Genomic DNA, 17,190 nt, shown 5'->3' on the forward strand with positions numbered 1-17,190 from the left:
GAATGGGATGTACTGATGACAGATGTAGTGGTACTGATGATCATTATGCTGTACAGATGTTGGATGTGATGTACCAATGACAAATGTTTTGTATTAATGATGAATGTGCTGTATTGATGATGAGTTAGTTGCACTGATGATTGACATGCTGTACTGATAGTGAATCTGCTGAGCCAGTGGTGGATGTGATATACAATGACAGAGGCACTGAATTGATGATGGGCTTGCTGTACTGATGGTGGGTCTGCTGTACTGATGACAGATGTGCTGTAATGATGATAGATGTACAGTACTGATAACATATGTGCTGTACTGTACTGATGACAGATTGCAGTACTGACATTGGATGTGCTGTACTGTTGGCAAATATGGTGCACTGATGAGAAATTGCTGTACTGATGACAGATGTGCTGTACTGACTACAGATATGCTTTACTGATAATGGATGTGCTGTACTGATGGTGAATGTGATGTGCTGATGGCACATGTGATGTACTGTTGGCAGATGTGCTGTTCTGATGGATGTATTATACTGATGATGAATGCTCTGTCCATATAGTGGATGTGCTGTAATGATGACAGATGTGCCGTACTGATGACAGATGTGATGTGCTGATGATGGATATGTTGTACTGATGTTGAATGTGCTGCACTGAGGATGATAAATGTGATGCACTTATGACAGGTGTAGTGTACTGATGACAAATGTGCTGTAATGGTGGCTGTGATGTACTGATGACGAATGTGCTGTATTGATGACAAATGTGCTATACTGATAATGACTATGCTGTACTGATGGTGAATCTGCTGTACCAACGGTGGATGTAATTTACTGATGATGAAGTGCTATATTGATGGTGGATTTGCTGTACTGATGGTGAGCATGGTACAGTGATGATGTGCTGCTCTTCTGACACATGCAATGTACTAATGATGGATGTGCTCTACTGATCAAGGATGTGCTGTGTTGCCAATGAATGTGTTGCATGATGGATATGCTATACTGATGATGTATTTATTGTACTGTACTGTACTAATGACAGATTTGCTGTGCTGCCAATGAATGTGCTGCACTGATAATGTATCAGCTGTACTGACAATGGATGTGTTGCACTAATGCTGGATTTAATGTATTAATAGAAAATATCCTACACTGATTATACATGTGCTAATCTTCTGACAGATGTAATGTACTGGTGACAAATTCACTCTACTGATGATTGATGTGCAGAAATAATGACAAATGTGTTACACTTATGATTGATCAGCTGACAATGGATGTGTTGTGCTAATGCTGAATGTAATGTGTTGATGCTGATTACCCTGCACTGATGACAGACGTTCTGCTGTTTTGATGGATGTAATCTACTGGTGACTAACACACTGTACTGACGATGGATGTGCTGTACCCATGACAGATGTGCAGCAGTAATGATATATTTGCTGTGCTGATGATAGATCAGCTGTACTGACAATGGATGTGTTGTATTAATGCTAGATGTAATGTATTGATAGTGAATATCCTGCACTGATGATAGATGTTCTGTTCTTCTAACAAATGTAATCCACTGATGATGAATGCATTGTACTGATGATGGATGTGCTGTACTGATGATAGTGCAGTAGTAATGATAGATGTGTTGTAGTAATGATAGATCAGCTGTATTGACAAAGGATATAGTGTACTAATGCTGGATTTAATGTACTGATAATGAATATCCTGCACTGGTGAGAGATGTGCTGTTATTCTGGCTGATGCAATGCAGTGATGACAAATTACTGTACTGATGATGAATGTGTGGATGAGTTGTACTGAATGAGGATATAATACATTGATGACAAATATCTTGCATTGTACTGTACTGATGACAGATCTGCAGTGCTGCCAGTAGACATTCTGTACTGATCATGGATCAGCTGTACTGACAATGGCTGTGCTGTACTAATGCTGAATGCAATGTATTGATGATAAATATCCTACACTGATGATAGATGCATTGTTCTTCTGACAGATGTAATGCACTGATGATGAATGCACTGTACTGATGACAGATGTAATGATAGATGTTCTGTACTGATGATAGATCAGCTCTACTGACAATATATGTGCTGTACTAATGCTAGATGTAATGTATTGATGGTGAATGCACTGTATTGACGATGGATGTGCTGTAGTAATGCTGGATGTAATGTATTGATGGTGAATATCATTATTTATTTTTATTTATTTATATACTTATTTATTTATATTTGTTGACTGGGAGTGTCCGACTGGACGTAGGTCCATTTTCAGCAGAGGCCCGGGGAGAAAAGCTCCACAGTTAAAATAAACAGACAGTAGTTACACTGGATTACATAACGATTAACAATTTACATAGCAATTAATTGCAACATATTTACAGATGAAGAACATAGTACATCAGTAGACAACTAGAATCTTTATCTGTGAAGTACATAACAGACATTAACAAATGTTACAAGAAGAAGTTCCCGCTGTATAATAAGTACTGGCTTATGAGCATCTGAGCTTGCTATAATCAAGGTAGTTAGTGGAATGGAAAGAAAGGTAGTGGGTGGATGGGGAGGGTGATATTAGAGTGGGAGTTGCAAGGGCATAGCCAGCATGTTTTTAGGTGCACTTTTAGTAAAGTTTTGAAGTGGGTGCATGATGGTATGGAGGTAATTGTGGGTGGAACGGAGTTCCATAATTTGGCTATGGTGCAAGAGAATAGTGCTTCACCAGCAGAGTTATTGGCTTTAGTGATCTGCAAGTGATTTTTGTTGCTGGATCTTAGTGGTCTGGTGGTGCGATAGGGTTGGAGTAGATTCTGGAGGGATGGGACATTTAGTGGATGATTTACTAGTTTGTGGGCAAGTGAGAGTTGATACCATTGAAGGAGGTGAGGGAGTTCAAGCCAGCCCAGTTCAGCAAGTGAGAGACACTGGTGACTATGGTAGGATGCCCCTGTGGCGAATTTGGCGATTTTGTTGTTGCAGGTCTCTAGCTTGTTTAAATCGCATTGCCTTAGGTTGGTATATATTGGACAGCATAAAGTAGGGTGGAGATAAGGTGGGAATTTGCTATTGAAATCTTTGCTGCTTTGGTGAGAATTTGCTTATTTCTGTATAGCGCTCCTAGTTTATTGTGGACTTTTTTTATGGTCAAGGATATGCGAATGTCATGTTTTAGTTTATTGTCTATTTCCACTCCTAGCAATTTGGTGTGTTCAGTTGGGTATATAGTGGTGTTGTCTTTTGCTGTGATGTTAAAGTGGGAGTTGTTTTGAGTATGTTTGGTGGGTTGGAAGATGAGTAGTTTAGTTTTGTTTGGGTTGAGTGTTAACTGGGCATCGGATAACCAAGTTTCAACAGAGGAAAAGGCTTCCTGTGTGACTTTTTGCAGTTTGGGTAGGGTCTGGGCTGAACAGATTATGATTGAGTCATCTGCGTATTGTATGAGTGTGCCATGTTTTTTGGCAGAGGCTGGATTATTGGTGAAAACAGAGAAGAGTAGGGGTCCTAGGAGGGATCCTTGGGGAACCCCTATGGAGACAGGTAGTTGGGGAGATATGTCATTCTACCATACAACGGATTGTTGGCAGTCAGACAGGTAACTCTGATACCAGTTGATGACCGATTGTGAGAAGGATAGGTTAGTGAGGACAGAGATAAGTTGTTTGTGTGGGACCATGTCAAATGCTTTAGATAGATCTAGGAGAGGAGAGATAGCCATTGTTTTTATGCTGAAGGATAGTGTTAGTAAAGGAGAGTAAGGCAGTGGTGGTACTATGGTTTGGTTGGAAACCATGCTGAGTACTGGAAAGGAGGTTGTTAGTAAGGAGGTAGTCTGAGACCTGAGAGTGTATGCATCTCTCTAGTATTTTGGATAGTGGAGAGAGAATAGCTATGGGGCATAATTGGTTAGTTCTGTGGAGGGTCCGCCTTTGTGGAGGGGAATTATATGTGATACTTTCCACAGTGTGGGAACGTAACTTTCTGACAGATATCGGTTAATCAAGATGGATACTGGGTAGGCCAGAGCATCAGCTGCGATTTATAGGTATTCACTTGGGAGGTTGTCTGCTGCTAATCTGGTAGGCTTAAGTTTAGTTAAGAGTTTTTTTATGTTGGAGGTAGGTACAGGAGAAAAAGAGAAGGCAGTGGGGAGATTACTAGTTGAAGGTGTGGGGTGGAGGGGAGGGGGGTTGTGTTATTTAGCTAGTGATAGTATGGTTTGAAGTGCGTGTTGAATGAGGTAGCAATATTTTCTGAGGAGTGAGGGATGTTAGGAGGAGCAGTACTGACTTTACCTGGGTGGAGGATGGAGTTTATGGAGGACAAGAATTGTTTTTAGGCTGTGTTGAGAGGAGTCTAGGGCAGACTGGTAGTATTGGAATTTGTCCTGTTTTATTAGCTTTTTGACTCTATTGCGTAGTTCTAGGAATTTCTGTCTAGCTGAGGGGGTTTTGGTTTTGTGCCAGTGCTCCCAGGCTTTATCCCTGTTTTTCATTTCTGACTTAGTGGTTTTCTGTAGCCATGAGGAGGGTTGTGCTTTGATTCTGGAAAGTCTTATGGGGGCATGGTAATTAAGGATGCTCAGGAAGGTAGTATTAAAAAATTCAACTGCGTCATCAAGGCTGAGGTACTTTAGAGGATGCCAGTTACATTCTTTGAGGGATGAGATGAATGTGAGTGCATCTATCATGCACTGATGATAGATGTGCTGATCTTCTGACAGCTCTAATGTACTGTTGACAAATGCTCTACTGACGATCAATGTGCTGTACTGATGATAGTGCAGTAGTAATGATAGATGTTCTGTACTAATGATAGATCAGCTGTACTGAAAATGGATGTGCTGTACTAATGCTGGATTTAATGTATTGATAGTGGATATCCTATGCTGATGACAGATGTGCTGTTATTCTGACTGATGTAATATAATGATGACAAATGCACTGCATTGATGATGAATTTGCTGTACTGATAGGGGATGACGTACTGAAAGCAGGTGTAATACACTGATGACAAATATCTTGCATCATGCTGTACTTTACTGATGACAGATCTGCTGTGCTGCCAATAGACATTCTGTACTGATCATGGATCAGATACACTGACAATGGATGTGGTGTACTAATGCTGAATGCAATCTATTGATGGTGAATATCCTGCACTGATGATAGATGCTCTGTTTTTCTGACAGATGTAATGCACTGATGATGGATGTGCTACACTGATAGTGGATGTGATGTACTGATAACAGATGTGTTATACTGATAATGGATATGTTGTACTGATGGTGGATGTGCTGCACAATGCCTGAGTAGGGTACTGTGTCAAATCTTTTGGCCAGGTTGAGGTAGACAGTATGCGCTGTTGTGATCTTGTCCATTGCTTCTTTTCCTTCTAAAAGGGATAAGCCATGATGAGTACACACATGACCTGCCCATAAAGAAACCAAACTAGTCTGGATCCAATGTCTTAAGTTTTCATGTTTGAACATGTCTGAAGGTTTCTGAATGTTTATCATGTCCATGATTATTTTTTCACTGGCTTTCATATGAGACTAATCATGCTTATGGGTCAGTAGTTTCTCAGGTCTGCAGATAGCTCATTTTTGCGCAGAGGGATAACATTTGCAATCCTCCATTCACTTGGTATGAAGTCTGTTTGGAAGCCTTGACTGAATAGTTCTTCAAGTGGGTCCTGTAGGTCATGTTTCTTGCCAAGCATCCTAGGATGTGATCGGGTCCCACTGATGAAGCATTTTTTGGCTTTGGCTTTAGAGAGTGCATTAAGGACCTGTTCCCTAGTGATACCTGGAGGAGCTGTGGTTGGCTGTATTTCTTGAAAGTTGCTCAAATGGAAAAGCAGGGTAGAACTGTAGCTGAATATATCAGCTATAAGATTCACTATATCCTCTGACTGACTACAGGTGGCTGCATTTACAAATAGTTTGTCACATTGTGTTGTATTTCATTTGAGGTTTTGGACATAGCTGAAAAATGCCTTGAGGTTGTCCTTACTCTGGGAGGTTACTTTTATCCACAAATTTGGTTTTGCTAGACTTAATTAGTCCCTCGACTTTTGTATTTAGTTTGATGGAGCTCTTTCCTTGCTAGGCATTGCACTTTTTTATTTTGGCCATCATTTTCTTCCTTCTGTTATACAATCTAGTGATGGTGGAATTCTACCAGAGTGGCTTATTTTTAGAGTTTGTCCTTTGCTTACTTCAGATAGGTAGCACTGCTTCTCTGCAGCTGAACACCTGATTTTATAGGGCTTTTGGGAATGATCTATATAGGCAGAAGTGTTCCCTTGCTTTCAGGAGGGCTTGAAATTGTGCTAGATTGTCATGTAGAAGTAGAACGTTGACCTTGAAATAATTCTTAAAGGTACTGTGGTTATCTGATGTCTCAGGATTTATTTTTATTTCTAAGGAGATAGCTTTATGGTCCAACCTAACCAGTGAAGGCATTACACTCAGGGGTGTGCAACTTCCACCCATGTTGTCGAGGACAAGGTCAAGAATGTTTTCTCCCTTTAATGAGTGTAGTGAGTGCAGATCATGCCTCCTGAACTTGATTGACTTCTTTGAGGCAGTCACCAAAGCTGTAGACTAAGGTAAGGTGGTTCACAAAGTCTAGCTTGACTTCGCCAAGGCTTTTGACACCATCCCCCATTCTGGAATTATAGCTAAACTCACTAAACTATGCATAAATCCCTATGTCACAAGGTGGGTTGACAATTGGCTCGCTGACAGAACCCACAGTGTAAAAGTTGCAGACTCCAAATCTGACTTCAAACCAGTGACAAGTGGAGTACCACAGGATTCAGTCCAGGGACCTCTCCTGTTTGGCATCTACTTTTCTACTTCTCTGAAGTACAGGCTAAAACACTAGGCCTTTGGCTAATAAAGTTCACAGATGACTGCAAACTAGGAGCCATAGTTGAGTCCCCAAATGATGTGGACATCCTACAAAAGGGCCTCACTGAGACAGATGCCTGGTGTCAGAGCCATGGCCTCAAGCTCAATGTCAAAAAGTGCATTGTCATCCCCTTTGGTAAAAACTCTGTACCCATGAACTACCACATAGGCGGCAGTCTACTTAATGCCAAATGTGTGATAAGAGACCTGGGGACCCAGGTGGACAGTAGTCTCTCCTTTGATAATCACATCAACACAGTAGTCAGGAAATCCTTCTACATGGCACACCTCATCACAAAAGGGTTCTCATCTAGGAAAAAAGAGGTCATTGTTCCCCTCTACTCGACACCCATTACAGAGTACAACACCCCTTTTGGAATGTACCTCACAAGACATCTGCAGCAGCTGGAAAGGCCACAAAATACCTCACAAAGAGGATTACTGGCCTCAAACAGATGCCCTACACTGACCACCTCAAAAAACGTCAGCTTTACTCCGTAGCATATCGCCTACTCCGAGGTGAGCTCTGCCTAACTATAAAGCTATGTCAAACCCAGAGCTGTTGGACATGCTGCACCTAAAGAAATCCTAATCCCTCCGAGCTACACGCTCTAGGGACCTAAACCTTATCACCACAATAAACAGGACATGCTGAAGGGATAGATTCCTGCCCCAGAGACTTCCCACACTCTGGAACAAACTACCCATCTATGTCAAGCAAAGTTCCTCATTAGCACTCTTCAAGAAAAATCTTGATAAGTGGATGGGAAATAGGAAATACACCCCGGGGATCACTTCTGTGGTTCTGCTCGACAGAGGTACAGTAAAATAACTTTCTTGGGTGGCGTAAGCCAGAGAACCTTGTTGGCTAGGCTTACTTAGGCTCTTGGGCTGATAGCCTGGTATCTACATATGAATCTATGTACAGACTAGCTGATGTAGGTAATTTGCATTGACAATATCCATAACAAGTCTTTCAGTCTGCAAGTCTGAAGCTGTGTATGATTCCCAGTCTATAGCAGGGTAGTTGAAGTCACCAATAATTATGGTGTTGGGTTGAATGAAGAGTGTTCCAAGTTCATTTAATAATGGGTATGTATTCTCTGGGTCATAGAGAGATGCTTGCAGTGGTAAGAATTTTGCTTATGGTGAGTTGTATGTGGAGGAGCTCAAGTGCATCATATTGCATAACCAGCATGTATGTGTGATTATTTTTTATGTAAATTGAGACATTTCTACCTTTTGAATTTTTCTGTGCACTAGATGGCCTAAATGTGTGGAAGGAATTATTGCCGTGCACTGTCTGGCAGAGTGCTCTCCATGGCTTTAAACCATGTTTCAATAGCTACACAGTTGGCTACATTCTACAGAGTGGAGATATTGCAGGATGTGGAGTTTTTTGTTTAGACTCCTGGCATTGAGCAGTATCACCTTTAGAATGATCTGAATTAGTTTTACTATGTTGGATGGTTTATATGGTTGGTAGTTGCTAAAAAAGGCACTCTGGGGGTGGAAAAGGTTTTAGCCAATATTCAAACATCTACAGGAGACAGGTAGAGACCATCCTTGGGGAGAAATCATGGTCTGTCAACATATTCTTCCAGGCTGACAAATATTGTACCCCCCTCCTTTGAATGACACCAAAAAAAGCCAATTATTGAAATCAATTATTTTAGTTGGTATCATGGCATTATCCTTGGAGAAGGTAGAATTCTTCTCAGTGCTAAACTCATACCAGCCTGGGACTCATAATCTGATAGCTCCATCTTGACTCTTTTCATACAGTCCTGGAAGGTATGTCTCAGATCATTACTCCCACATGGACTATGACTGAGTCATACTGGTACTTGTGGATCAATTACCAGAGTGCATGCATAATCTGGTGGATACTGGCCCCTTATAGGCAACTGACAGTAACCCTCACCTTGCTCAGACTTTTGAGTGGGTCATCAGTGTGTCTCACAATGCAGTCTCCTATGAGCAAAATGTTGGTGAGCTTAGATGTAGACACACTGTATGTCAAAGCTGAATGTGTCATGGTCAGTGTTGCTTTGGTAGTATGTTTTCCAGGTCACTGAGGATATCATTTGCCCATCCTGGGTGAGTAGTCAATCACTGAGACCCCAGTCTATGTACTGGCAGGTGAGGAGGTAATACCCTTTACCTCACAACAGACTGACCTTGAGGAAATTCCAGAGTTAGCTGACCTTCAGGTAAGCCAGTAATATTTTTAAAAAGGCACAGTATAAAGATGAGATTTTGAGCATAACTAGGGAAATATAGCTAGGGCTTGTAGGTTAAGAAGTGGAACAAGATGATGTCCTTCTATTTCACTGTTGTAGTATTCATTAAAAAAGGGATGTCCCGCTCTGAGCAGCCCTGCACTTGGCCAGTATAAAAAAGCCTAAGAGAGCTGTTGTTTGCAATGTACATCACATTTATGCTCATTGCACAGAATGTATGATATAAAAGGGACGTATGGACGCAGCTACTTAAAACTTCTTTTGCCACCAGTTTGAAAGTTATTTTGCCAATCAGTTTGAATGCTTTGTTGCTGTACTGAATATTTAGAAAGACCAGATAAGTGCCCCAATGGGGTTATTTTTTCCTTGGATCTTTACCCTTCTAAATGGCTTAGAGAACCCAATTCCTTGGACAAGGATTCCCTGTCTGGTGAGGGGTCGTTGTGCTACTCTTCACAGATTCCTTCACCTTTGGCTTATGGTTCTGATGAAGAGGGGTCTGTTAGCCCTAAGTCTCATTTTGAGGAATTGTCCTTTGGGGGCACAATTACTAGGATGATGGAATTATTTAATTGGAATTCTTCTCAAGTGTCTGATATTCAGAGAAGACCTTATGAGTTGCTTCAGGCAGATACTCCTAAACTATCAGCAGCATACCTCTCAACCTGGAAACATCAAAAATCTGGACAAGGCCCATGAAAAATAGGTACAAATCTGTATGCTGATTAATGTACAATTTGCATACATAATTATGCAACCCCACCCACTCTAATGGAATTGTGGGATACCAACTTTCAAATGCAAAGAAGAACAGACAACCAACATATGGCACCAGATTCCCCCCTGCAGCCATTCCAATGTCCCATTACCTAGCTATTTCTCCCCATTTACCATAAACACTAATGTGTGCATACTACTTACAATGATAATTTGGATTTTATTTTTACATTTTATTGCACACTGCACAAACACTAATAGATATCTGCTAAACAAAGCAATACTGTTTCACAATGAAAATAGATTTGACATTAAAACTTTTCTGTCCTTGAAACTCACATTCATTGAAACAGCATTGAAACCCACACCACATCCAAAGTAAATGCATCTGGCCAGTGGTGGATAAAGATTACTTTTGGGCTGTTTTCAAATCATAGGCCTCTTGCACACAAAACAAGAAAACATACATGTGTCATTTGATACACCTTCCCGACTTTAAATTATATTCCTTGTATAATACAGCACACTTGTTAGACTTAAGTTAAAACACATTTTAAATTTATTGTTTGAACATTTTTCCAGTAGGCAATGAAACAAAATGCATGAACCAATAATGACAAAACTGCCCAATTCAGAACATTTCCATCATAAAAGTCTACTTCCACACACAATATATATATATATATATATATATATATATATATATATATATATATATATATATATATATATATATATATATATAATGACAGAAGTGTAAGCCTTAGGCATCTTGCACAGCTTCTCACAATTATGGGACAAAAAAACAAAAAACAGGGACACATTTTAAACATTGCGTGTATAATTTTGGAAAGTTGCTAGAATAAAATGTTATGTTACCACCATGCATTTCATTGCCAAGTCTTGAACCTAGGACCCTGTGCACTATAGTTAGAGCAACATACCACTATGCCATATCAGCAGTTTCCTGAACAACAGGAAGTCTAAAACTTCAATGGCTATCATTTAATGAATTCAGTTCTTACTTCTCACCATAGCTTTCAACCTCTTAGCACAAAAAAACTGGACAAAGCCAATAATGGGGAAATACAGCCCCAAAATAGACATATTTCAATTACTGATCTTATAAACTTAGAAAATTGCTAGAATAAAAGGTTTTGTGTAACCATTTATTTTCTGAGGAATATGAAGCCTGAAATTCAAATGCCATGTCATTATTTAGTGAATGCAATCCTTTAGTGATTTGCCACAAAAATCCTGAAAAAACACAGATTTAATGAGGAACAGAACAAAAATATGAGGCATAAATTCACAAGTGATAGTGGCTAGGGACTTTAGACTCTTTTTACCTGTACCCAAGGTACAGGGTTTGAACCCAAGTACCTCTAGCCACCAGGTGTATTCACATGGGGACATTTTCACAGACACATGGTTGTTAGCATATGGGTATGGATTTCTTTTTCTCTCCTGACAATATTACTTGAATATTCCAACTTAAGTTGTTATCTGGAATGATTCTTGAAAAGTATTAATGCTTGAATCCAGCAGCTAAAATAAGTTGCATGGGATAAAGTACAGTTTTGTACCAACCATAAATGTAGATGTTCGAGTGCTAATACAGCTGCAGTCATAACAGATGGGTTTTCCTGCCATCAGGTGGGTCCTCGGTCGGCCGAATTCCAAAGTCTAGGTCCAGCGTCAGATGTCGTCACTTTCTCCCTGAAGCCAGTGTGACAGGGGTATAAAAGAACCAGCCAACGCCATTTTCTTCAGTTTTTCTTGCCCCAGATGTCAGGTGCCCCCAGAAGGAAGGCAAAACATAAATTTGTGTAATAATGCAATGCAATATAATCAAAAAACAGTAGTTGCAAGCAAATACACTATAAAAGAATACCCCCATGAGGTTGTATGTGGGGGTGTTAGCCATTAGGCCTGTCCCAAGAGGGGAAGGAGGGAGGGAAACCTGGACTGCAGCTGTATTAGCACTTGAACATCTACATTTATGGTAGGTACAAAACTGTACTATGTTCATCGTGCATACAGCTGCAGTCATAACAGATGGGTAGAATCCCAAAGCTAATAAAGGGTGGTAGGCACTAAGTGGAACTAGGAGGAGCCAGGATGCCCTGCAAGACTACAGTGGCAAAGCACGCTCTAGATTTGGAGTATAATGGTAGGTGATAGTGCTTGGAGAAAGTATGTACAGAACTCCAAGTGGCTGCTTCCAAAATATCTTTGCTAGGAACCCCCCTGAGGAAAGCTGCAGAGGTAGCTGTGGCCCTTGTGGAGTGAGATCTGATGCCTGTAGGTACAGTTTTACCATGAAAAGAGTAATAAAAGTGTATGCAGTGGGCTATCCATTTTGAGATTGTCTGTTTGGAAATAGGCTTCCCTTGAGCACCTGTAGCATAGGATACCAAGAGTTGCTCTGATTTTCTGAAAGGCTTTGTTCTATCCGAATAATAACAGAGCTGTCTGTGAATGTCCAAGGAATGTAGTAGCCTCTCCCCTTTGTTTTGTGGATTAGGGTAAAAGGTAGATAAGTGGATAGCCTGATTCAAGGCTACCCTGGATACTACCTTTGGCATAAAGGAAGGATTGGTTCGTAAGGAAACTCTGTCCTGATGGAAAATGATGAAAGGCTGCACAGCCATGGGGACTTGTAGTTCCAAAACCCTGCATGCTGAGGTGATAGCCAGAAGGAAGGCTGTTTTCCATGACAAATATTGCAGTTCTGTTAAAGCAGCTGACTCAAAAGGAGGCAGGGTCAGTTTTTCTAGAATGAAATTGAGGTCCCAAGTAGGTACTGGCTGCTTCCTTGGGGGGTTTATATTCTTAGCCCCTCTGAGGAACTGTCAAGAGAGGGTGAGAGAATAAAGGAGGATCAGTGTTGTACTCTGCAGAAATGGCTGAGGCATGGATTTTGATGGAGGAGAATGAAAGTCCACTGCTTAACATCTCAGCTAGGTACTGTAATATTTGAGGTAAATTCTGTATTCCAGGATTCTGACCTTTTTTCTGATTCCAGGCACAAAACCATTTCCATTTTGCGAAGTAGGCTTTTCTAGTAGAAGGCCTTCTGGCCTCCAAAATGACATCCTGCACCTCCTTGGAGAGTAGGGTCTGTTGTGAATTTAAGGAATCCTCCATGCGGCTAGATTGAGTGTTTTCAGCTGACTGTGAAGAGTTTTGAAGTTGTGCTGAGTCAGTAGGAGAGGCATTAGAGGCAGTATCCATGGTGGGGAATGCGTCAGGCTCCTCAGGGGAGGGTACCAGTGTTGTCTTGGCCAGTCTGGAGCAATGAGAATCATCTTTGGTCTGTCTGCTCTGGCTTTTAATAGAACTTTGGGCAGCAGAGGAAGAGGTGGAAAGGCATAAACTGTCATTGTTGTCCAACTGAAAGAGAGTGCGTCCACTTTCCATGCCCGTAGATGAAAGGTCCTTGAGCAGAATTTTGTCAATTGGTAATTTCTGTGGGTGGCAAAGAGATCTATGTCTGGCCTTCCCCATGCTTGAATTATCTTTGTAAAAACTTGAGGATGCAACTTCCATTCATGTGGATCTGTCATATTTCTGCTCAGGTTGTCTGCCAGCATGTTTTCCTTGCCTGGCAGGAACTGTGCTTGAAGTTGGATTTGTAATTCCAGAGCCATGTTCCAAAGAGACTTGGCTAGCCTGCATAGGGGATATGAATTGGTTCCTCCCTGTTTGTTTATGTATCACATCACTGTGGTGTTGTCTGTCCTTATCAATAGCTGGCCTGGATGCAGTAGGTCTTTGAAAGCCATAATAGCATTTATTACTGCTAGCATTTCCTTTTGATTGATGTGTAGGTGCTTTTCTTTTTGGGACCATTTGCCCTGAATGCACCGATCTGTCATGTGCGCCCCCCAGGCATAGTCCGAGGCATCTGTTGTGATGACTTGATTTGCTTGAGGCTTGCAGAATGGGAGACCTATGTTTCTTTGGCATGCTTGAGCCCACCACAGACATTCCTTTTGAAGACATGGAATCAGTGGTATAATTGTTTCCAAACTGTGGCTGTGTTGAGACCATAAGTTTTTTAGGTACCATTGAAGTTTCTTCATATGCAGCTTTGCACATGGGATTAGCAGGATGCAAGATGCCATGAATCCCAGAGCCTGCAGGATTTTCCTTGCAGTCAGCCTGGTGAAGGTTGCCAGTTTTCTGAAGTATTGAGTTAGTTGCCCTTGTTTCTCTGGCGTGAGGTAGGCCATCTGGGTGTTTGTATCCAAGCTGACACCCAGGAAAATTATTTTTTGAGAGGGTATTAGTCTTGATTTCTTTTTGTTGACTGTGTATCTCAGAGAACTCAACAACATTTTTACAAACGCCAGGTGTTTCAGAAGAATGTGTTTGCTGTCCGCTTGGATCAGGCAGTCGTCCAAATATGGGTATATTTGTATCCCATGAAGTCTGCAGAAGGCAATCACTGATGCCAGGCATTTCGTGAACACTCTGGGCACAGTAAATAAGCCAAAGGGCAATGCAGAGAATTGATAGTGGGTTGAACCTGCAAGAAATCTGAGGTATCTTCTGCAATCTTGTCTGATTGGGACATGCAGGTATGCCTCCTTGAGGTCCAATGTTACCAGCCAAGACTCCTTGCCCAGCATGGGAAGAAGCTGCTGTAATGTGAGCCCAAGGGCATTTATAAGCCTAGCCCATAGTTATGTGGCTTTCGCCACCCCTTTAGTTTGAATAAAAACTATGCCTATCATTTTGCTGTGCCTCTGTCAAGCAGTGACACTGAAGTAATCCCTGGGGTATATCTGCGATCTCCCATCCATTGGTCAAGATTCCTCTTGAACAAGGCCAGCGAGGTGCTCTGCCTCACATGTACCGGGATTTTGTTCCACAGCACAGGGAGTCTCTGGGTGATGAATCTGTCCCTCCAGCACGTTCTATTTATAACCGTGTCAAGGTTTAAGTCTCCTGCCCTTGTGGTTCTGAGGGATCTAGATTTTTGAGGTGAAGCATATTCATCAAATCTGGGTTTGACATGGCCTTATATGTCAGGCACAGGTCACCTCTGAGCAAGCGGTATGAAACTGAATAGAGCTGGAGTTCTTTCAGTCGGGCAGCATAAGACATATTTTTGAGACCCTTTATCCTTTTGGTGAGGAACTTTTGGGGCCTTTCAAGCTGCAGCAGGTGTCTGGTCAGATACATTCGAACGGGCATTGTACTCAATCATAGGTCTAATGAGTGATGAGTACAGGGGACGATGACCTCCCTTGATCTAGATGTGAATCCCTTCATGATCAGGTGGGCGATATAGAAGGTTTTCCTAACTACTTTAGCAACATGAGTGTCAAACGAAAGGCTACTGTCAACCTGGGTCCCCAGATCCCTGATGACTTTCTGTGCTCAGTGGATTGCCACCTATATGGTAGCTAGGGGTAACCTTGTTTTTCCCGAAGGGTATGACTATGCATTTTTTGGCGTTTAACTTCAGGCCATGGCTCTGGCACCAGTTATCCGTTTCTGTGAGGCCCTTCTGGAGGATATCTGTGTCAGATGTGTTTTCGACTATGGCGCCCAGTTTGCAGTCATCTGCAAACTTTGTCAGCCATAACCCTCCTGTGTTTGCTTGTACTTCAGAAAAGTAGATGCCGAACAAGAGTGGACCCAGGACTGAGCCCTGTGGGACACCACTTGTGACAGGCTTTGAGTCTGACATGGCTCCTGTAACTCTGACCCTGTGGGTTCTGTCACTTAGCCAGTTTGCAACCCATCTTGTGATGTATGGGTTTACATTCAAGCTGATGAGTTTTTCGATGATACCTGAGTGGGGTATTGTGTCGAAGGCCTTTGCCAGGTCGAGGTAGGCTGTATGGACTGCCTTTCCCTCATCAATGGCCTTGGTGACTGTCTCGAAAAAGTCAACCAAGTTTAAGAGGCAGGATCTGCCTTTGACAAAGCCAAACTGGGTTGGATCCAAAGTCTGCAAGTTCCCTATGTCTTTATTTATGAGTTCCATTATGATCCTCTCCATGGCTTTGCAGATAAGGCTTGTCAAGCTAATGGGGCGGTAATTTCCAGAATCTGTGGAGGCACCGCCCTTATGAAGTGGGACCACAGTCGCCGTGCGCCACTCCTTGTGTACGTATCCTGAGGTGAGGCTAAGATTAAACAGCTGTCCTAACTGTGGGTTTAATTCCTCGTTGAGTTCATGAAGCACACAGCCGGGGACACCATCCGGTCCCATGGATGCTGTGTTTTTTGCCTTAGTGAGGGCAGTTCTCACCTGGGCGTTGGAGATGTTTGAGGGGCTACAATCCTCTGGAATAGATATCTCTCCTTTTGGGGGGGGGGGAAGTTTGCACTGAACCTGTCAGCCAGTATGTTGGCAATGTGTGTAGGTTCAGTAATTTTCAAATAATTTTGAACTAATTCTGAGCATATCTGGGAGTTTCCTCCTGGGTTTCTAACATAGCTAAAGAAGGCCTTATAATTGTCTTTAGAGTCCTTGGCGATTTTTCTCTCAAAATTTGCCTTGGATGATTTTATGAGAGCTGTTAGTTTTTTACTTATAATGATCAAAGGTGTCTTACCTATCAAGGATTTTGCTCTATCTTGTAGTAGCTTCCTCCTTTTGTTGTAGAGCTTGTTTATGGCTGGGGTCCACCAGACTGGATGCTTGCCTTTGGTACAGAGAGTCCTAGTTTTGTTTGGGATTGCCTGATCCATGCAGTCCTGTAGGTGCTGGTAGAAGGCATTTGTAAGTGATTCAGTGGTTTGAGTAATGTTTACCACTGGCTCAGGGGCCTTAAAGGAGACCACACTAGTTTTTAGAAGTGTGAAATCGGCTTTTGAGAAGTTTTTCACTGTGGTCTTTTTTGTTTCAGGTGGGGGCGGGATGAGGACCTCCAGCGAGATTAGTTTATGATCTGATCTCACCAGTGAGGGGTATACTTCCGGTGTTGAACATTTTGATCCCATGTTCATGATGATGAGATCAAGTATGTTTTCTCCTCTTGTGGGGATGGTGACTAGTTGTTCCATGGCATTTGAGTTTATGAACTCCAGGAATCTTTGGGTTCGAGTGTTCGGGCTTGAGTAGTGTTCCCAGTCTATATTAGGGTAGTTGAAGTCACCTAGTATGATGGTGTTTGGAGATACATTTATCCTCCAATGTTTTCAGGAAGGCCATGTGAGGTTCCTGAGTTTGAGAGGGTGGCCTGTAACATGCTACAAATTGCAGAGCAGTCTTGCCTATGGTTAATTGCACCTGGATGGTCTCCGATGCATCGTCGTTGCCACCAACCTTGAGGT

At 41.9% G+C, this 17,190-nt stretch overlaps 1 protein-coding gene across 2 annotated transcripts in view; it reads right to left on the minus strand.

Moving 5' to 3' along the window:
• Positions 1-17,190, minus strand: part of LOC122789949 (P2Y purinoceptor 4-like) — a 965,681-nt gene that overhangs the window by 186,012 nt on the left and 762,479 nt on the right. The gene's annotated exons all lie outside the window — the stretch shown is intronic.

This window comes from Protopterus annectens, chromosome 15.part0 (assembly GCF_019279795.1).
Source record: "Protopterus annectens isolate FY-2018-M chromosome 15.part0, PAN1.0, whole genome shotgun sequence".
In the NCBI taxonomy this organism is placed as follows: domain Eukaryota; kingdom Metazoa; phylum Chordata; order Ceratodontiformes; family Protopteridae; genus Protopterus; species Protopterus annectens.